The following is a 22,822-nucleotide window of genomic DNA, read 5'->3' on the forward strand; positions in this document are numbered from 1 at the left end:
CCGAAAACTCGCCAAAATAATTTAGACCCACAAAACTCATCAAAAGATTCTGAAAAGATGACAAAACATTAGAAAACCAGCCAGAACTGATCAAAACATTCAAAAAACTTGGCAAAACGTCATAAAAACAAATCAAAACCAACCAAAACATTCCGAAAACCCACCAAAACATCATCAAAACAAATCAAAACCAACCAAAATATTCCGAAAACCCGACAAAATAATTTAGACCCACAAAACTCATCAAAACATTCTGAAAAGATGCCAAAACATTAGAAAACCAGCCAGAACTGATCAAAACATTCAAAAAACTTGGCAAAACATCATAAAAACAAATCAAAACCATCCGAAACATTCAAAAAACCCAACAAAATAGTTTAGAACCTGCCAAAACTGATCAAAACATTCTGAAAAGATGCCAAAATACTAGAAAACCATTCAGAAGTGATCGAAACTTTCAATAACTTGCCAAAACATAATCAAAACAAATGAAAGCAAACCAAAACATTCCAAATACCCGCCAAAATATTTTAAAAGCCGCCAAAAGGAATCCAAATGTTCCACAACCTGCCAAGACAATAAAAACAACACAAGAGAAAACAAAACATTCTGAAACACCACCAAAACATTCCGAAAACCCGCCAAAACATCATAAAAACAATTCAAAACCAACCAAACAATAAGAGGAACATGGCAACATATTGGCAAGCAAGACACAGAGAGCGCGGCACCTTCTAGGAGGCCAAGAAGGAAGCCGCACAACACCTGCACTGTGTCTGCAACTTTCAAACTGCTAGAAGCTAGTGGCTTGCCACAGGCCTGCCTCTTCAATTGCCATTAGCATTCCAATGGAAGCTATTCTTGGACAACTTTGCTCTGCTTGCTGCTAGTTCTGCCCCAGCCTACCATAGATAACCTTGCTCTTCCCTTGAGGCTCTGAGATGCCAAGAACTTGTCAACTTCAAAGGGCGGGCCGGGCTACATCTACTCAGCTGCCACAGTTTCTCCTTGCTAGACCTAGTGGGAAACCATTTGGCTGAGATGCAGAAGGCAAGAAACGCACAATACGGAGACGCGGAGCTGTCCCAAGTGCCGCTGCCAGGCGTCTTTCCGCAGAAGGAGCGCCCCGGAGCGCACCGCAACCGGCACCGTCATCTCTGCGCAAAGAGCCAAAATATTTGAAAACCCGCCAAAACTCATCCAAAAATATTTTCAAACCTGCCAAAATAGAAAACCAGACAGAAGTGATCAATACATTCGAAAAAACCTGACAAAACATGATAAAGCCCACCAAAGCTAATCCAAACACACCAAAAACTGGGCTAAACATAATCAAAACAAATCAAAACAAATCGAAACCTTCTAAAAACCGGCCAAAATATTTCAAAACCCGTCAAAACTAATCAAAACATTCCGAATTCCCGCCAAAACATTCCAAATACCCGCCAAAATATTTGAAAACCCGCCAAAAGGAATCCAAACATTCCAAAACCTGCCAACACAATAAAAACAACTCAAGAGAAAACAAAACATTTTAAAAAACTACCAAAACATTCCGAAAACCTGACAAAACATCATAAAAACAAATCAAAACCAACCAAAACATTCCGAAAACCCGCCAAAATAATTTAGAACCTGCCAAAACTGATCAAAACATTCTGAAAAGATGCCAAAATACTAGAAAACCAGTCAGAAGTGATCGAAACTTTCAATAACTTGCCAAAACATAATCAAAACATTCCAAATACCCGCCAAAATATTTTAAAACCCGCCAAAAGGAATCCAAACGTTCCACAACCCGCCAAGACAATAAAAACAACTAAAGAGAAAACCAAACAGTCTAAAACCCAACCAAAACATTCCGAAAACCCGCCAAAACATCATCAAAACAAATCAAAACCAACCAAAACATTCCGAAAACCCGCCAAAATGATTTAGACCCGCAAAACTCATCAAAACATTCTGAAAAGATGCCAAAACATTAGAAAACCAGCCAGAACTGATCAAAACATTCAAAAAACTTGGCAAAACATCATAAAAACAAATCAAAACCAACCAAAATATTCCGAAAACCCGCCAAACTAATTTAGACCCGCAAAACTCACCAAAACATTCTGAAAAGGTGCCAAAACATTAGAAAACCAGCCAGAACTGATCAAAACACTCAAAAAACTTGGCAAAACATCATAAAAACAAATCAAAACCAACCAAAACATTCCAAAAACCAGCCAAAACATTCCGAAAACCCGCCAAAAGGAATCCAAACGTTCCACAACCTGCCAAGACGATAAAAACAACACAAGAGAAAACAAAACATTCTAAAACGCCACCAAAATATTCCGAAAACCCGCCAAAACATCATAAAAACAAATCAAAACAAACCAAACAATAGGAGGAACACGGCAACATATTGGCACACAAGAGACGGAGAGCGCGGCACCTTCTAGGAGGCCAAGAAGGAAGCCGCACAACACCTGCACTGTGTCTGCAACTTTCAAACTGCTAGAAGCTAGTGGCTTGCCACTGGCCTGCCTCTTCAATTGCTATTAGCATTCCAATGGAAGCTATTCTTGGACAACTTTGCTCTGCTTGCTGCTAGTTCTGCCCCAGCCTACCATAGATAACCTTGCTCTTCCCTTGAGGCTCTGAGATGCCAAGAACTTGTCAACTTCAAAGGGCGGGCCAGGCTACATCTACTCAGCTGCCACAGTTTCTCCTTGCTAGACCTAGTGGGAAACCATTTGGCTGAGATGCAGAAGGCAAGAAACGCAGAATACGGAGACGCGGAGCTGTCCCAAGTGCCGCTGCCAGGCGTCTTTCCGCAGAAGGACCGCCCCGGAGCGCACCGCAACCGGCACCGTCATCTCTGCGCAAAGAGCCAAAATATTTGAAAACCCGCCAAAACTCATCCAAAAATATTTTCAAACCCGCCAAAATAGAAAACCGGACAGAAGTGATCAATACATTCGAAAAAACCTGACAAAACATGATAAAGCGCAACAAAGCTAATCCAAACACACCAAAAACTGGGCTAAACATAATCAAAACAAATCAAAACAAATCGAAACCTTCTAAAAACCGGCCAAAATATTTCAAAACCCGTCAAAACTAATCAAAACATTCCGAATACCCGCCAAAACATTCCAAATACCCGCCAAAATATTTTAAAACCCGCCAAAAGGAATCCAAACGTTCCAAAACCTGCCAACACAATAAAAACAACTCAAGAGAATACAAAACATCCTAAAACCCAACCAAAACATTCCGAAAACCTGCCAAAACATCATAAAAACAAATCAAAACCAACCAAAATATTCCGAAAACTCGCCAAAATAATTTAGACCCACAAAACTCATCAAAAGATTCTGAAAAGATGACAAAACATTAGAAAACCAGCCAGAACTGATCAAAACATTCAAAAAACTTGGCAAAACGTCATAAAAACAAATCAAAACCAACCAAAACATTCCGAAAACCCACCAAAACATCATCAAAACAAATCAAAACCAACCAAAATATTCCGAAAACCCGACAAAATAATTTAGACCCACAAAACTCATCAAAACATTCTGAAAAGATGCCAAAACATTAGAAAACCAGCCAGAACTGATCAAAACATTCAAAAAACTTGGCAAAACATCATAAAAACAAATCAAAACCATCCGAAACATTCAAAAAACCCGACAAAATAGTTTAGAACCTGCCAAAACTGATCAAAACATTCTGAAAAGATGCCAAAATACTAGAAAACCAGTCAGAAGTGATCGAAACTTTCAATAACTTGCCAAAACATAATCAAAACAAATGAAAGCAAACCAAAACATTCCAAATACCCGCCAAAATATTTTAAAAGCCGCCAAAAGGAATCCAAATGTTCCACAACCTGCCAAGACAATAAAAACAACTAAAGAGAAAACAAAACATTCTGAAACACCACCAAAACATTCCGAAAACCCGCCAAAACATCATAAAAACAATTCAAAACCAACCAAACAATAAGAGGAACATGGCAACATATTGGCAAGCAAGACACAGAGAGCGCGGCACCTTCTAGGAGGCCAAGAAGGAAGCCGCACAACACCTGCACTGTGTCTGCAACTTTCAAACTGCTAGAAGCTAGTGGCTTGCCACTGGCCTGCCTCTTCAATTGCCATTAGCATTCCAATGGAAGCTATTCTTGGACAACTTTGCTCTGCTTGCTGCTAGTTCTGCCCCAGCCTACCATAGATAACCTTGCTCTTCCCTTGAGGCTCTGAGATGCCAAGAACTTGTCAACTTCAAAGGGCGGGCCGGGCTACATCTACTCAGCTGCCACAGTTTCTCCTTGCTAGACCTAGTGGGAAACCATTTGGCTGAGATGCAGAAGGCAAGAAACGCAGAATACGGAGACGCGGAGCTGTCCCAAGTGCCGCTGCCAGGCGTCTTTCCGCAGAAGGACCGCCCCGGAGCGCACCGCAACCGGCACCGTCATCTCTGCGCAAAGAGCCAAAATATTTGAAAACCCGCCAAAACTCATCCAAAAATATTTTCAAACCCGCCAAAATAGAAAACCGGACAGAAGTGATCAATACATTCGAAAAAACCTGACAAAACATGATAAAGCCCACCAAAGCTAATCCAAACACACCAAAAACTGGGCTAAACATAATCAAAACAAATCAAAACAAATCGAAACCTTCTAAAAACCGGCCAAAATATTTCAAAACCCGTCAAAACTAATCAAAACATTCCGAATTCCCGCCAAAACATTCCAAATACCCGCCAAAATATTTGAAAACCCGCCAAAAGGAATCCAAACATTCCAAAACCTGCCAACACAATAAAAACAACACAAGAGAAAACAAAACATTCTAAAACGCCACCAAAATATTCCGAAAACCCGCCAAAACATCATAAAAACAAATCAAAACAAACCAAACAATAGGAGGAACACGGCAACATATTGGCACACAAGAGACGGAGAGCGCGGCACCTTCTAGGAGGCCAAGAAGGAAGCCGCACAACACCTGCACTGTGTCTGCAACTTTCAAACTGCTAGAAGCTAGTGGCTTGCCACTGGCCTGCCTCTTCAATTGCTATTAGCATTCCAATGGAAGCTATTCTTGGACAACTTTGCTCTGCTTGCTGCTAGTTCTGCCCCAGCCTACCATAGATAACCTTGCTCTTCCCTTGAGGCTCTGAGATGCCAAGAACTTGTCAACTTCAAAGGGCGGGCCAGGCTACATCTACTCAGCTGCCACAGTTTCTCCTTGCTAGACCTAGTGGGAAACCATTTGGCTGAGATGCAGAAGGCAAGAAACGCAGAATACGGAGACGCGGAGCTGTCCCAAGTGCCGCTGCCAGGCGTCTTTCCGCAGAAGGACCGCCCCGGAGCGCACCGCAACCGGCACCGTCATCTCTGCGCAAAGAGCCAAAATATTTGAAAACCCGCCAAAACTCATCCAAAAATATTTTCAAACCCGCCAAAATAGAAAACCGGACAGAAGTGATCAATACATTCGAAAAAACCTGACAAAACATGATAAAGCGCAACAAAGCTAATCCAAACACACCAAAAACTGGGCTAAACATAATCAAAACAAATCAAAACAAATCTAAACGTTCTAAAAACCGGCCAAAATATTTCAAAACCCGTCAAAACTAATCAAAACATTCCGAATACCCGCCAAAACATTCCAAATACCCGCCAAAATATTTTAAAACCCGCCAAAAGGAATCCAAACGTTCCAAAACCTGCCAACACAATAAAAACAACTCAAGAGAATACAAAACATCCTAAAACCCAACCAAAACATTCCGAAAACCTGCCAAAACATCATAAAAACAAATCAAAACCAACCAAAATATTCCGAAAACTCGCCAAAATAATTTAGACCCACAAAACTCATCAAAAGATTCTGAAAAGATGACAAAACATTAGAAAACCAGCCAGAACTGATCAAAACATTCAAAAAACTTGGCAAAACGTCATAAAAACAAATCAAAACCAACCAAAACATTCCGAAAACCCACCAAAACATCATCAAAACAAATCAAAACCAACCAAAATATTCCGAAAACCCGACAAAATAATTTAGACCCACAAAACTCATCAAAACATTCTGAAAAGATGCCAAAACATTAGAAAACCAGCCAGAACTGATCAAAACATTCAAAAAACTTGGCAAAACATCATAAAAACAAATCAAAACCATCCGAAACATTCAAAAAACCCGACAAAATAGTTTAGAACCTGCCAAAACTGATCAAAACATTCTGAAAAGATGCCAAAATACTAGAAAACCAGTCAGAAGTGATCGAAACTTTCAATAACTTGCCAAAACATAATCAAAACAAATGAAAGCAAACCAAAACATTCCAAATACCCGCCAAAATATTTTAAAAGCCGCCAAAAGGAATCCAAATGTTCCACAACCTGCCAAGACAATAAAAACAACTAAAGAGAAAACAAAACATTCTGAAACACCACCAAAACATTCCGAAAACCCGCCAAAACATCATAAAAACAATTCAAAACCAACCAAACAATAAGAGGAACATGGCAACATATTGGCAAGCAAGACACAGAGAGCGCGGCACCTTCTAGGAGGCCAAGAAGGAAGCCGCACAACACCTGCACTGTGTCTGCAACTTTCAAACTGCTAGAAGCTAGTGGCTTGCCACTGGCCTGCCTCTTCAATTGCCATTAGCATTCCAATGGAAGCTATTCTTGGACAACTTTGCTCTGCTTGCTGCTAGTTCTGCCCCAGCCTACCATAGATAACCTTGCTCTTCCCTTGAGGCTCTGAGATGCCAAGAACTTGTCAACTTCAAAGGGCGGGCCGGGCTACATCTACTCAGCTGCCACAGTTTCTCCTTGCTAGACCTAGTGGGAAACCATTTGGCTGAGATGCAGAAGGCAAGAAACGCAGAATACGGAGACGCGGAGCTGTCCCAAGTGCCGCTGCCAGGCGTCTTTCCGCAGAAGGACCGCCCCGGAGCGCACCGCAACCGGCACCGTCATCTCTGCGCAAAGAGCCAAAATATTTGAAAACCCGCCAAAACTCATCCAAAAATATTTTCAAACCCGCCAAAATAGAAAACCGGACAGAAGTGATCAATACATTCGAAAAAACCTGACAAAACATGATAAAGCCCACCAAAGCTAATCCAAACACACCAAAAACTGGGCTAAACAGAATCAAAACAAATCAAAACAAATAGAAACCTTCTAAAATCCGGCCAAAATATTTCAAAACCCGTCAAAACTAATCAAAACATTCCGAATACCCGCCAAAACATTCCAAATACCCGCCAAAATATTTTAAAACCCGCCAAAAGGAATCCAAACGTTCCAAAACCTGCCAACACAATAAAAACAACTCAAGAGAATACAAAACATCCTAAAACCCAACCAAAACATTCCGAAAACCCGCCAAAACATCATAAAAACAAATCAAAACCAACCAAAATATTCCGAAAACTCGCCAAAATAATTTAGACCCACAAAACTCATCAAAAGATTCTGAAAAGATGACAAAACATTAGAAAACCAGCCAGAACTGATCAAAACATTCAAAAAACTTGGCAAAACGTCATAAAAACAAATCAAAACCAACCAAAACATTCCGAAAACCCACCAAAACATCATCAAAACAAATCAAAACCAACCAAAATATTCCGAAAACTCGCCAAAATAATTTAGACCCACAAAACTCATCAAAAGATTCTGAAAAGATGACAAAACATTAGAAAACCAGCCAGAACTGATCAAAACATTCAAAAAACTTGGCAAAACGTCATAAAAACAAATCAAAACCAACCAAAACATTCTGAAAACCCACCAAAACATCATCAAAACAAATCAAAACCAACCAAAATATTCCGAAAACCCGACAAAATAATTTAGACCCACAAAACTCATCAAAACATTCTGAAAAGATGCCAAAACATTAGAAAACCAGCCAGAACTGATCAAAACATTCAAAAAACTTGGCAAAACATCATAAAAACAAATCAAACATTCAAAAAACCCGACAAAATAGTTTAGAACCTGCCAAAACTGATCAAAACATTCTGAAAAGATGCCAAAATACTAGAAAACCAGTCAGAAGTGATCGAAACTTTCAATAACTTGCCAAAACATAATCAAAACATTCCAAATACCCGCCAAAATATTTTAAAACCCGCCAAAAGGAATCCAAACGTTCCACAACCTGCCAACACAATAAAAACAACTAAAGAGAAAACCAAACATTCTAAAACCCAACCAAAACATTCCGAAAACCCGCCAAAACATCATCAAAACAAATCAAAACCAACCAAAACATTCCGAAAACCCGCCAAAATGATTTAGACCCGCAAAACTCATCAAAACATTCTGAAAAGATGCCAAAACATTAGAAAACCAGCCAGAACTGATCAAAACATTCAAAAAACTTGGCAAAACATCATAAAAACAAATCAAAACCAACCAAAATATTCCGAAAACCCGCCAAACTAATTTAGACCCGCAAAACTCACCAAAACATTCTGAAAAGGTGCCAAAACATTAGAAAACCAGCCAGAACTGATCAAAACACTCAAAAAACTTGGCAAAACATCATAAAAACAAATCAAAACCAACCAAAACATTCCGAAAACCCGCCAAAATGATTTAGACCCGCAAAACTCATCAAAACATTCTGAAAAGATGCCAAAACATTAGAAAACCAGCCAGAACTGATCAAAACATTCAAAAAACTTGGCAAAACATCATAAAAACAAATCAAAACCAACCAAAATATTCCGAAAACCCGCCAAACTAATTTAGACCCGCAAAACTCACCAAAACATTCTGAAAAGGTGCCAAAACATTAGAAAACCAGCCAGAACTGATCAAAACACTCAAAAAACTTGGCAAAACATCATAAAAACAAATCAAAACCAACCAAAACATTCCAAAAACCAGCCAAAACATTCCGAAAACCCGCCAAAAGGAATCCAAACGTTCCACAACCTGCCAAGACAATAAAAACAACACAAGAGAAAACAAAACATTCTAAAACACCACCAAAATATTCCGAAAACCCGCCAAAACATCATAAAAACAAATCAAAACAAACCAAACAATAAGAGGAACACGGCAACATATTGGCACACAAGAGACGGAGAGCGCGGCACATTCTAGGAGGCCAAGAAGGAAGCCGCACAACACCTGCACTGTGTCTGCAACTTTCAAACTGCTAGAAGCTAGTGGCTTGCCACTGGCCTGCCTCTTCAATTGCCATTAGCATTCCAATGGAAGCTATTCTTGGACAACTTTGCTCTGCTTGCTGCTAGTTCTGCCCCAGCCTACCATAGATAACCTTGCTCTTCCCTTGAGGCTCTGAGATGCCAAGAACTTGTCAACTTCAAAGGGTGGGCCGGGCTACATCTACTCAGCTGCCACAGTTTCTCCTTGCTAGACCTAGTGGGAAACCATTTGGCTGAGATGCAGAAGGCAAGAAACGCAGAATACGGAGACGCGGAGCTGTCCCAAGTGCCGCTGCCAGGCGTCTTTCCGCAGAAGGACCGCCCCGGAGCGCACCGCAACCGGCACCGTCATCTCTGCGCAAAGAGCCAAATCTTTGAAAACCCGCCAAAACTCATCCAAAAATATTTTCAAACCCGCCAAAATAGAAAACCAGACAGAAGTGATCAATACATTCGAAAAAACCTGACAAAACATGATAAAGCGCAACAAAGCTAATCCAAACACACCAAAAACTGGGCTAAACATAATCAAAACAAATCAAAACAAATCTAAACGTTCTAAAAACCGGCCAAAATATTTCAAAACCTGTCAAAACTAATCAAAACATTCCGAATACCCGCCAAAACATTCCAAATACCCGCCAAAATATTTTAAAACCCGCCAAAAGGAATCCAAACGTTCCAAAACCTGCCAACACAATAAAAACAACTCAAGAGAATACAAAACATTCTAAAACCCAACCAAAACATTCCGAAAACCCGCCAAAACATCATCAAAACAAATCAAAACCAACCAAAATATTCCGAAAACTCGCCAAAATAATTTAGACCCACAAAACTCATCAAAAGATTCTGAAAAGATGACAAAACATTAGAAAACCAGCCAGAACTGATCAAAACATTCAAAAAACTTGGCAAAACGTCATAAAAACAAATCAAAACCAACCAAAACATTCCGAAAACCCACCAAAACATCATCAAAACAAATCAAAACCAACCAAAATATTCCGAAAACCCGACAAAATAATTTAGACCCGCAAAACTCATCAAAACATTCTGAAAAGATGCCAAAACATTAGAAAACCAGACAGAACTGATCAAAACATTCAAAAAACTTGGCAAAACATCATAAAAACAAATCAAAACCATCCGAAACATTCAAAAAACCCGACAAAATAGTTTAGAACCTGCCAAAACTGATCAAAACATTCTGAAAAGATGCCAAAATACTAGAAAACCATTCAGAAGTGATCGAAACTTTCAATAACTTGCCAAAACATAATCAAAACATTCCAAATACCCGCCAAAATATTTTAAAACCCGCCAAAAGGAATCCAAACGTTCCACAACCTGCCAAGACAATAAAAACAACTAAAGAGAAAACCAAACATTCTAAAACCCAACCAAAACATTCCGAAAACCCGCCAAAACATCATCAAAACAAATCAAAACCAACCAAAACATTCCGAAAACCCGCCAAAATGATTTAGACCCGCAAAACTCATCAAAACATTCTGAAAAGATGCCAAAACATTAGAAAACCAGCCAGAACTGATCAAAACATTCAAAAAACTTGGCAAAACATCATAAAAACAAATCAAAACCAACTAAAAAATTACAAAAACCTGACAAAATATTTTAAAGCCAGAAAAACGAATCAAACTTTCCGAAAACATACCAAAACATAAAACAAATCTAAACAAAAAAAATTCCACAAACTAGTCAAAATATTTTAGAACTCCCCAAAAACTGATCAAAACATACTGAAAACCTGCCAAAATATTATAAAATTAGTCAGAAGTGAATAAAACATTCAAAAAAACAGCCAAAACATGATAAAGCCCAACAAAACTAATCCAAACACACCAAAAACCTGACTAAACATAACAAAAACTAATCAAAACCAACCAAAAAATCTTAAAAACCCGCCCAATGTAATCTAAACATTCTAAAAGCCCTCCAAAACATAATAAAGACACAGGAAAACCAAGCAAAATATTCTAAAAACCTGCCAAAATATATTAAAACCTGCCAAAACGGATCAAAACATTCTGAAGAGATACCAAAATACTAGAAAACCAGCCAGAACTCATCCAAATATTTCAAAATTCTTGCCAAAACATAATAAAAACAAATCAAAACCAGCTAAAACATTGTAAAAACTCACCAAATTATTTTAAGCTTGCCAAACTATTTTAAAAATCGCCAAACCGAATCAAAATTTTCCAAAAACTTTATAAAAACAAATCAAAACAAACCAAGAAATTCCAAACACCAGGCAAAATATTGTAAAACAAATCAAAAGCAATCAAAATTTCCCAAACCAGCCGAAATATTGTAAAAAAAAATCAAAACAAATCAAAACATTCCAAAAACCTGCCAAAATGTTAATACACCCGTCGAAACTGATCACAACATTCCCAATAGACGCAAAAAACATTCAAAAAATCCGTCAAAACATTAGAAAGAAAATCAATGCAAATCAAAACATTCCAAAAACCCGCTAAAATACTTAAAAATACGCAAAAATGAACCAAACATTTCCAAGAACCCACCAAAACATAAGAAAAACAAAACAAAACAAATTAAAACTATCTAAACACAAGACAAAATAGTTTAGAACCCGCCAAAAGTGATAAAACATTCGGAAAACACGCCAAAATAATAGAAAACCAGCCAGGGCTTATCAAAACACACAAAAAACTTACCAAAAAATAATAAAAACAAATAAAAACATTTTAAAAATCCGGGCAAAATATTTCAAAACTCCCCGAAAGGAACCGAAATATTCCAAAACCCTCCAAAACTTCACAAAAACCCACAAAAATATTTAGAACCGCGATCAGCACAGCGCTCTCTGCGCAAACACCCGCTAGATGGCATCCGAGAGACGGAGAGCGCGCCACCTTCTACGATGCGAAGAGTGAAGCCGCACAACGCCCGGACTGTGTCCGCATCTTTCTAACTGCTAGAAGTTCAAGGCTTAGCACCCGCCCGCATGCCTTTTCAATTGCCATTAGCATCCGAAAAGAAGGTATTCTTGGACAACTTTGCACTGATTGCTGCTGGTTCTGCTCCAGCACACCATAGATAACCTTGCTCTTCCCTTTAGGCTCTGAGATGCCGAGAACTCGGGAATTGAGAACACAAGTCCGGGGACGTATACTGTCTTGGCACAGTTTCTCCTTGCTAGACACAGTGGAAAAGCATTTTGCTGAGACGCAGAAGACAAGAAATGCAGAATACGGAGATACGGAGCTGTCCGAAGTTAAGTGCCGCTGCCACGCGTCTTTCGGCAGAAAGAGAGCTCCGGAGCGCACAGTGACCGGCACAGTGCTCTCTGCGCGAAGAGCCGCTTGATCGCATCCGAGAGACGGAGAGCGCGGTACCTTCTACGATGCGAAGAGTGAAGCCGCACAACACCCGGACTGTGTCCGCATCTTTCTAACTGCTAGAATTTCAAGGCTTAGCACCCGCCTGCCTCTTCAATTGCCATTAGCATCCGAAAGGAAGGTATTCTTGGGCAACTTTGCTGTGCTTGCTTCTAGTTCCGCTCCAGCACACCATAGATAACCTTGCTCTTCCCTTCAGTTTTTGAGATGCCGGGAACTCGGGAATTGAGAACACAAGTCCGGGGAAGTATACTGTGCTGGCACAGTTTCTTCTTGCTAGACACAGTGGAAAAGCATTTTGCTGAGACGCACAAGACAAGAAATGCAGAATACGGAGATACGGAGCTGTCCGAAGTTAAGTGCCGCTGCCACGCGTCTTTCGGCAGAAAGAGAGCTCCGCAGCGCACAGTGACCGGCACAGTGCTGTCTGCGCGAAGAGCCGCTTGATCGCATCCGAGAGACGGAGAGCGCGGTACCTTCTACGATGCGAAGAGTGAAGCCGCACAACACCCGGACTGTGTCCGCATCTTTCTAACTGCTAGAAGTTCAAGGTTTAGCACCCGCCTGCCTCTTCAATTGCCATTAGCATCCGAAAGGAAGGTATTCTTGCACAACTTTGCTGTGCTTGCGTCTAGTTCTGCTCCAGCCCACCATAGAAAACCTTGCTCTTCCCTTCAGTTTTTCAGATGCCGAGAACGCGGGAATTGAGAACACAAGTCCGGGGACGTATACTGTGCTGGCACAGTTTCTTCTTGCTAGACACAGTGGAAAAGCATTTTGCTGAGACGCACAAGACAAGAAATGCAGAATACGGAGATACGGAGCTGTCCGAAGTTAAGTGCCGCTGCCACGCGTCTTTCGGCAGAAAGAGAGCTCCGGAGCGCACAGTGACCGGCACAGTGCTCTCTGCGCGAAGAGCCGCTTGATCGCATCCGAGAGACGGAGAGCGCGGTACCTTCTACGATGCGAAGAGTGAAGCCGCACAACAGCCGGACTGTGTCCGCATCTTTCTAACTGCTAGAAGTTCAAGGTTTAGCACCCGCCTGCCTCTTCAATTGCCATTAGCATCCGAAAGGAAGGTATTCTTGCACAACTTTGCTGTGCTTGCTACTAGTTCTGCCCCAGACCACCATAGAAAACCTTGCTCTTCCCTTCAGTTTTTGAGATGCCGAGAACGCGGGAATTGAGAACAAAAGTGCGGGGACGTATACTGTCTTGGCACAGTTTCTCCTTGCTAGACACAGTGGAAAAGCATTTTGCTGAGACGCAGAAGACAAGAAATGCAGAATACGGAGTTACGGAGCTGTCCGAAGTTAAGTGCCGCTGCCAGGCGTCTTTCGGCAGAAAGAGAGCTCCGGAGCGCACAGTGACCGGCACAGTGCTCTCTGCGCGAAGAGCCGCTTGATCGCATCCGAGAGACGGAGAGCGCGGTACCTTCTACGATGCGAAGAGTGAAGCCGCACAACACCCGGACTGTGTCCGCATCTTTCTAACTGCTAGAAGTTCAAGGTTTAGCACCCGCCTGCCTCTTCAATTGCCATTAGCATCCGAAAAGAAGGTATTCTTGCACAACTTTGCTGTGCTTGCGTCTAGTTCTGCCCCAGCCCACCATTGATAACCTTGCTCTTCCCGTTAGTTTTTCAGATGCCGAGAACTCGGGAATTGAGAACACAAGTCCGGGGAAGTATACTGTGCTGGCACAGTTTCTTCTTGCTAGACACAGTGGAAAAGCATTTTGCTGAGACGCACAAGACAAGAAATGCAGAATACGGAGATACGGAGCTGTCCGAAGTTAAGTGCCGCTGCCACGCGTCTTTCGGCAGAAAGAGAGCTCCGCAGCGCACAGTGACCGGCACAGTGCTGTCTGCGCGAAGAGCCGCTTGATCGCATCCGAGAGACGGAGAGCGCGGTACCTTCTACGATGCGAAGAGTGAAGCCGCACAACACCCGGACTGTGTCCGCATCTTTCTAACTGCTAGAAGTTCAAGGTTTAGCACCCGCCTGCCTCTTCAATTGCCATTAGCATCCGAAAGGAAGGTATTCTTGCACAACTTTGCTGTGCTTGCGTCTAGTTCTGCTCCAGCCCACCATAGAAAACCTTGCTCTTCCCTTCAGTTTTTGAGATGCCGAGAACGCGGGAATTGAGAACACAAGTCCGGGGACGTATACTGTGCTGGCACAGTTTCTTCTTGCTAGACACAGTGGAAAAGCATTTTGCTGAGACGCACAAGACAAGAAATGCAGAATACGGAGATACGGAGCTGTCCGAAGTTAAGTGCCGCTGCCACGCGTCTTTCGGCAGAAAGAGAGCTCCGCAGCGCACAGTGACCGGCACAGTGCTCTCTGCGCGAAGAGCCGCTTGATCGCATCCGAGAGACGGAGAGCGCGGTACCTTCTACGATGCGAAGAGTGAAGCCGCACAACACCCGGACTGTGTCCGCATCTTTCTAACTGCTAGAAGTTCAAGGTTTAGCACCCGCCTGCCTCTTCAATTGCCATTAGCATCCGAAAGGAAGGTATTCTTGCACAACTTTGCTGTGCTTGCGTCTAGTTCTGCTCCAGCCCACCATAGAAAACCTTGCTCTTCCCTTCAGTTTTTGAGATGCCGAGAACGCGGGAATTGAGAACACAAGTCCGGGGACGTATACTGTCTTGGCACAGTTTCTCCTTGCTAGACACAGTGGAAAAGCATTTTGCTGAGACGCAGAAGACAAGAAATGCAGAATACGGAGATACGGAGCTGTCCGAAGTTAAGTGCCGCTGCCACGCGTCTTTCGGCAGAAAGAGAGCTCCGGAGCGCACAGTGACCGGCACAGTGCTCTCTGCGCGAAGAGCCGCTTGATCGCATCCGAGAGACGGAGAGCGCGGTACCTTCTACGATGCGAAGAGTGAAGCCGCACAACACCCGGACTGTGTCCGCATCTTTCTAACTGCTAGAATTTCAAGGCTTAGCACCCGCCTGCCTCTTCAATTGCCATTAGCATCCGAAAGGAAGGTATTCTTGGGCAACTTTGCTGTGCTTGCTTCTAGTTCCGCTCCAGCACACCATAGATAACCTTGCTCTTCCCTTCAGTTTTTGAGATGCCGGGAACTCGGGAATTGAGAACACAAGTCCGGGGAAGTATACTGTGCTGGCACAGTTTCTTCTTGCTAGACACAGTGGAAAAGCATTTTGCTGAGACGCACAAGACAAGAAATGCAGAATACGGAGATACGGAGCTGTCCGAAGTTAAGTGCCGCTGCCACGCGTCTTTCGGCAGAAAGAGAGCTCCGCAGCGCACAGTGACCGGCACAGTGCTGTCTGCGCGAAGAGCCGCTTGATCGCATCCGAGAGACGGAGAGCGCGGTACCTTCTACGATGCGAAGAGTGAAGCCGCACAACACCCGGACTGTGTCCGCATCTTTCTAACTGCTAGAAGTTCAAGGTTTAGCACCCGCCTGCCTCTTCAATTGCCATTAGCATCCGAAAGGAAGGTATTCTTGCACAACTTTGCTGTGCTTGCGTCTAGTTCTGCTCCAGCCCACCATAGAAAACCTTGCTCTTCCCTTCAGTTTTTCAGATGCCGAGAACGCGGGAATTGAGAACACAAGTCCGGGGACGTATACTGTGCTGGCACAGTTTCTTCTTGCTAGACACAGTGGAAAAGCATTTTGCTGAGACGCACAAGACAAGAAATGCAGAATACGGAGATACGGAGCTGTCCGAAGTTAAGTGCCGCTGCCACGCGTCTTTCGGCAGAAAGAGAGCTCCGGAGCGCACAGTGACCGGCACAGTGCTCTCTGCGCGAAGAGCCGCTTGATCGCATCCGAGAGACGGAGAGCGCGGTACCTTCTACGATGCGAAGAGTGAAGCCGCACAACAGCCGGACTGTGTCCGCATCTTTCTAACTGCTAGAAGTTCAAGGTTTAGCACCCGCCTGCCTCTTCAATTGCCATTAGCATCCGAAAGGAAGGTATTCTTGCACAACTTTGCTGTGCTTGCTACTAGTTCTGCCCCAGACCACCATAGAAAACCTTGCTCTTCCCTTCAGTTTTTGAGATGCCGAGAACGCGGGAATTGAGAACAAAAGTGCGGGGACGTATACTGTCTTGGCACAGTTTCTCCTTGCTAGACACAGTGGAAAAGCATTTTGCTGAGACGCAGAAGACAAGAAATGCAGAATACGGAGTTACGGAGCTGTCCGAAGTTAAGTGCCGCTGCCAGGCGTCTTTCGGCAGAAAGAGAGCTCCGGAGCGCACAGTGACCGGCACAGTGCTCTCTGCGCGAAGAGCCGCTTGATCGCATCCGAGAGACGGAGAGCGCGGTACCTTCTACGATGCGAAGAGTGAAGCCGCACAACAGCCGGACTGTGTCCGCATCTTTCTAACTGCTAGAAGTTCAAGGTTTAGCACCCGCCTGCCTCTTCAATTGCCATTAGCATCCGAAAAGAAGGTATTCTTGCACAACTTTGCTGTGCTTGCGTCTAGTTCTGCCCCAGCCCACCATTGATAACCTTGCTCTTCCCGTTAGTTTTTCAGATGCCGAGAACTCGGGAATTGAGAACACAAGTCCGGGGAAGTATACTGTGCTGGCACAGTTTCTTCTTGCTAGACACAGTGGAAAAGCATTTTGCTGAGACGCACAAGACAAGAAATGCAGAATACGGAGATACGGAGCTGTCCGAAGTTAAGTGCCGCTGCCACGCGTCTTTCGGCAGAAAGAGAGCTCCGCAGCGCACAGTGACCGGCACAGTGCTGTCTGCGCGAAGAGCCGCTTGATCGCATCCGAGAGACGGAGAGCGCGGTACCTTCTACGATGCGAAGAGTGAAGCCGCACAACACCCGGACTGTGTCCGCATCTTTCTAACTGCTAGAAGTTCAAGGTTTAGCACCCGCCTGCCTCTTCAATTGCCATTAGCATCCGAAAGGAAGGTATTCTTGCACAACTTTGCTGTGCTTGCGTCTAGTTCTGCTCCAGCCCACCATAGAAAACCTTGCTCTTCCCTTCAGTTTTTGAGATGCCGAGAACGCGGGAATTGAGAACACAAGTCCGGGGACGTATACTGTGCTGGCACAGTTTCTTCTTGCTAGACACAGTGGAAAAGCATTTTGCTGAGACGCAGAAGACAAGAAATGCAGAATACGGAGATACGGAGCTGTCCGAAGTTAAGTGCCGCTGCCACGCGTCTTTCGGCAGAAAGAGAGCTCCGCAGCGCACAGTGACCGGCACAGTGCTCTCTGCGCGAAGAGCCGCTTGATCGCATCCGAGAGACGGAGAGCGCGGTACCTTCTACGATGCGAAGAGTGAAGCCGCACAACACCCGGACTGTGTCCGCATCTTTCTAACTGCTAGAAGTTCAAGGTTTAGCACCCGCCTGCCTCTTCAATTGCCATTAGCATCCGAAAAGAAGGTATTCTTGCACAACTTTGCTGTGCTTGCTACTAGTTCTGCCCCAGCCCACCATTGATAACCTTGCTCTTCCCGTTAGTTTTTCAGATGCCGAGAACTCGGGAATTGAGAACACAAGTCCGGGGAAGTATACTGTGCTGGCACAGTTTCTTCTTGCTAGACACAGTGGAAAAGCATTTTGCTGAGACGCACAAGACAAGAAATGCAGAATACGGAGATACGGAGCTGTCCGAAATTAAGTGCCGCTGCCACGCGTCTTTCGGCAGAAAGAGAGCTCCGCAGCGCACAGTGACCGGCACAGTGCTGTCTGCGCGAAGAGCCGCTTGATCGCATCCGAGAGACGGAGAGCGCGGTACCTTCTACGATGCGAAGAGTGAAGCCGCACAACACCCGGACTGTGTCCGCATCTTTCTAACTGCTAGAAGTTCAAGGTTTAGCACCCGCCTGCCTCTTCAATTGCCATTAGCATCCGAAAGGAAGGTATTCTTGCACAACTTTGCTGTGCTTGCGTCTAGTTCTGCTCCAGCCCACCATAGAAAACCTTGCTCTTCCCTTCAGTTTTTGAGATGCCGAGAACGCGGGAATTGAGAACACAAGTCCGGGGACGTATACTGTGCTGGCACAGTTTCTTCTTGCTAGACACAGTGGAAAAGCATTTTGCTGAGACGCAGAAGACAAGAAATGCAGAATACGGAGATACGGAGCTGTCCGAAGTTAAGTGCCGCTGCCACGCGTCTTTCGGCAGAAAGAGAGCTCCGGAGCGCACAGTGAGCGGCACAGTGCTCTCTGCGCGAAGAGCCGCTTGATCGCATCCGAGAGACGGAGAGCGCGGTACCTTCTACGATGCGAAGAGTGAAGCCGCACAACACCCGGACTGTGTCCGCATCTTTCTAACTGCTAGAAGTTCAAGGTTTAGCACCCGCCTGCCTCTTCAATTGCCATTAGCATCCGAAAGGAAGGTATTCTTGCACAACTTTGCTGTGCTTGCTACTAGTTCTGCCCCAGCCCACCATAGAAAACCTTGCTCTTCCCTTCAGTTTTTGAGATGCCGAGAACGCGGGAATTGAGAACACAAGTCCGGGGACGTATACTGTGCTGGCACAGTTTCTTCTTGCTAGACACAGTGGAAAAGCATTTTGCTGAGACGCAGAAGACAAGAAATGCAGAATACGGAGATACGGAGCTGTCCGAAGTTAAGTGCCGCTGCCACGCGTCTTTCGGCAGAAAGAGAGCTCCGGAGCGCACAGTGACCGGCACAGTGCTCTCTGCGCGAAGAGCCGCTTGATCGCATCCGAGAGACGGAGAGCGCGGTACCTTCTACGATGCGAAGAGTGAAGCCGCACAACAGCCGGACTGTGTCCGCATCTTTCTAACTGCTAGAAGTTCAAGGTTTAGCACCCGCCTGCCTCTTCAATTGCCATTAGCATCCGAAAGGAAGGTATTCTTGCACAACTTTGCTGTGCTTGCTACTAGTTCTGCCCCAGACCACCATAGAAAACCTTGCTCTTCCCTTCAGTTTTTGAGATGCCGAGAACGCGGGAATTGAGAACAAAAGTGCGGGGACGTATACTGTCTTGGCACAGTTTCTCCTTGCTAGACACAGTGGAAAAGCATTTTGCTGAGACGCAGAAGACAAGAAATGCAGAATACGGAGTTACGGAGCTGTCCGAAGTTAAGTGCCGCTGCCAGGCGTCTTTCGGCAGAAAGAGAGCTCCGGAGCGCACAGTGACCGGCACAGTGCTCTCTGCGCGAAGAGCCGCTTGATCGCATCCGAGAGACGGAGAGCGCGGTACCTTCTACGATGCGAAGAGTGAAGCCGCACAACAGCCGGACTGTGTCCGCATCTTTCTAACTGCTAGAAGTTCAAGGTTTAGCACCCGCCTGCCTCTTCAATTGCCATTAGCATCCGAAAAGAAGGTATTCTTGCACAACTTTGCTGTGCTTGCGTCTAGTTCTGCCCCAGCCCACCATTGATAACCTTGCTCTTCCCGTTAGTTTTTCAGATGCCGAGAACTCGGGAATTGAGAACACAAGTCCGGGGAAGTATACTGTGCTGGCACAGTTTCTTCTTGCTAGACACAGTGGAAAAGCATTTTGCTGAGACGCACAAGACAAGAAATGCAGAATACGGAGATACGGAGCTGTCCGAAGTTAAGTGCCGCTGCCACGCGTCTTTCGGCAGAAAGAGAGCTCCGCAGCGCACAGTGACCGGCACAGTGCTGTCTGCGCGAAGAGCCGCTTGATCGCATCCGAGAGACGGAGAGCGCGGTACCTTCTACGATGCGAAGAGTGAAGCCGCACAACACCCGGACTGTGTCCGCATCTTTCTAACTGCTAGAAGTTCAAGGTTTAGCACCCGCCTGCCTCTTCAATTGCCATTAGCATCCGAAAGGAAGGTATTCTTGCACAACTTTGCTGTGCTTGCGTCTAGTTCTGCTCCAGCCCACCATAGAAAACCTTGCTCTTCCCTTCAGTTTTTGAGATGCCGAGAACGCGGGAATTGAGAACACAAGTCCGGGGACGTATACTGTGCTGGCACAGTTTCTTCTTGCTAGACACAGTGGAAAAGCATTTTGCTGAGACGCAGAAGACAAGAAATGCAGAATACGGAGATACGGAGCTGTCCGAAGTTAAGTGCCGCTGCCACGCGTCTTTCGGCAGAAAGAGAGCTCCGCAGCGCACAGTGACCGGCACAGTGCTCTCTGCGCGAAGAGCCGCTTGATCGCATCCGAGAGACGGAGAGCGCGGTACCTTCTACGATGCGAAGAGTGAAGCCGCACAACACCCGGACTGTGTCCGCATCTTTCTAACTGCTAGAAGTTCAAGGTTTAGCACCCGCCTGCCTCTTCAATTGCCATTAGCATCCGAAAAGAAGGTATTCTTGCACAACTTTGCTGTGCTTGCTACTAGTTCTGCCCCAGCCCACCATTGATAACCTTGCTCTTCCCGTTAGTTTTTCAGATGCCGAGAACTCGGGAATTGAGAACACAAGTCCGGGGAAGTATACTGTGCTGGCACAGTTTCTTCTTGCTAGACACAGTGGAAAAGCATTTTGCTGAGACGCACAAGACAAGAAATGCAGAATACGGAGATACGGAGCTGTCCGAAATTAAGTGCCGCTGCCACGCGTCTTTCGGCAGAAAGAGAGCTCCGCAGCGCACAGTGACCGGCACAGTGCTGTCTGCGCGAAGAGCCGCTTGATCGCATCCGAGAGACGGAGAGCGCGGTACCTTCTACGATGCGAAGAGTGAAGCCGCACAACACCCGGACTGTGTCCGCATCTTTCTAACTGCTAGAAGTTCAAGGTTTAGCACCCGCCTGCCTCTTCAATTGCCATTAGCATCCGAAAGGAAGGTATTCTTGCACAACTTTGCTGTGCTTGCGTCTAGTTCTGCTCCAGCCCACCATAGAAAACCTTGCTCTTCCCTTCAGTTTTTGAGATGCCGAGAACGCGGGAATTGAGAACACAAGTCCGGGGACGTATACTGTGCTGGCACAGTTTCTTCTTGCTAGACACAGTGGAAAAGCATTTTGCTGAGACGCAGAAGACAAGAAATGCAGAATACGGAGATACGGAGCTGTCCGAAGTTAAGTGCCGCTGCCACGCGTCTTTCGGCAGAAAGAGAGCTCCGGAGCGCACAGTGAGCGGCACAGTGCTCTCTGCGCGAAGAGCCGCTTGATCGCATCCGAGAGACGGAGAGCGCGGTACCTTCTACGATGCGAAGAGTGAAGCCGCACAACACCCGGACTGTGTCCGCATCTTTCTAACTGCTAGAAGTTCAAGGTTTAGCACCCGCCTGCCTCTTCAATTGCCATTAGCATCCGAAAGGAAGGTATTCTTGCACAACTTTGCTGTGCTTGCTACTAGTTCTGCCCCAGACCACCATAGAAAACCTTGCTCTTCCCTTCAGTTTTTGAGATGCCGAGAACGCGGGAATTGAGAACAAAAGTGCGGGGACGTATACTGTCTTGGCACAGTTTCTCCTTGCTAGACACAGTGGAAAAGCATTTTGCTGAGACGCAGAAGACAAGAAATGCAGAATACGGAGTTACGGAGCTGTCCGAAGTTAAGTGCCGCTGCCAGGCGTCTTTCGGCAGAAAGAGAGCTCCGGAGCGCACAGTGACCGGCACAGTGCTCTCTGCGCGAAGAGCCGCTTGATCGCATCCGAGAGACGGAGAGCGCGGTACCTTCTACGATGCGAAGAGTGAAGCCGCACAACAGCCGGACTGTGTCCGCATCTTTCTAACTGCTAGAAGTTCAAGGTTTAGCACCCGCCTGCCTCTTCAATTGCCATTAGCATCCGAAAAGAAGGTATTCTTGCACAACTTTGCTGTGCTTGCGTCTAGTTCTGCCCCAGCCCACCATTGATAACCTTGCTCTTCCCGTTAGTTTTTCAGATGCCGAGAACTCGGGAATTGAGAACACAAGTCCGGGGAAGTATACTGTGCTGGCACAGTTTCTTCTTGCTAGACACAGTGGAAAAGCATTTTGCTGAGACGCACAAGACAAGAAATGCAGAATACGGAGATACGGAGCTGTCCGAAGTTAAGTGCCGCTGCCACGCGTCTTTCGGCAGAAAGAGAGCTCCGCAGCGCACAGTGACCGGCACAGTGCTGTCTGCGCGAAGAGCCGCTTGATCGCATCCGAGAGACGGAGAGCGCGGTACCTTCTACGATGCGAAGAGTGAAGCCGCACAACACCCGGACTGTGTCCGCATCTTTCTAACTGCTAGAAGTTCAAGGTTTAGCACCCGCCTGCCTCTTCAATTGCCATTAGCATCCGAAAGGAAGGTATTCTTGCACAACTTTGCTGTGCTTGCGTCTAGTT

Source organism: Passer domesticus, chromosome 7 (genome assembly GCF_036417665.1).
Source record: "Passer domesticus isolate bPasDom1 chromosome 7, bPasDom1.hap1, whole genome shotgun sequence".
Lineage (NCBI taxonomy): Eukaryota > Metazoa > Chordata > Aves > Passeriformes > Passeridae > Passer > Passer domesticus.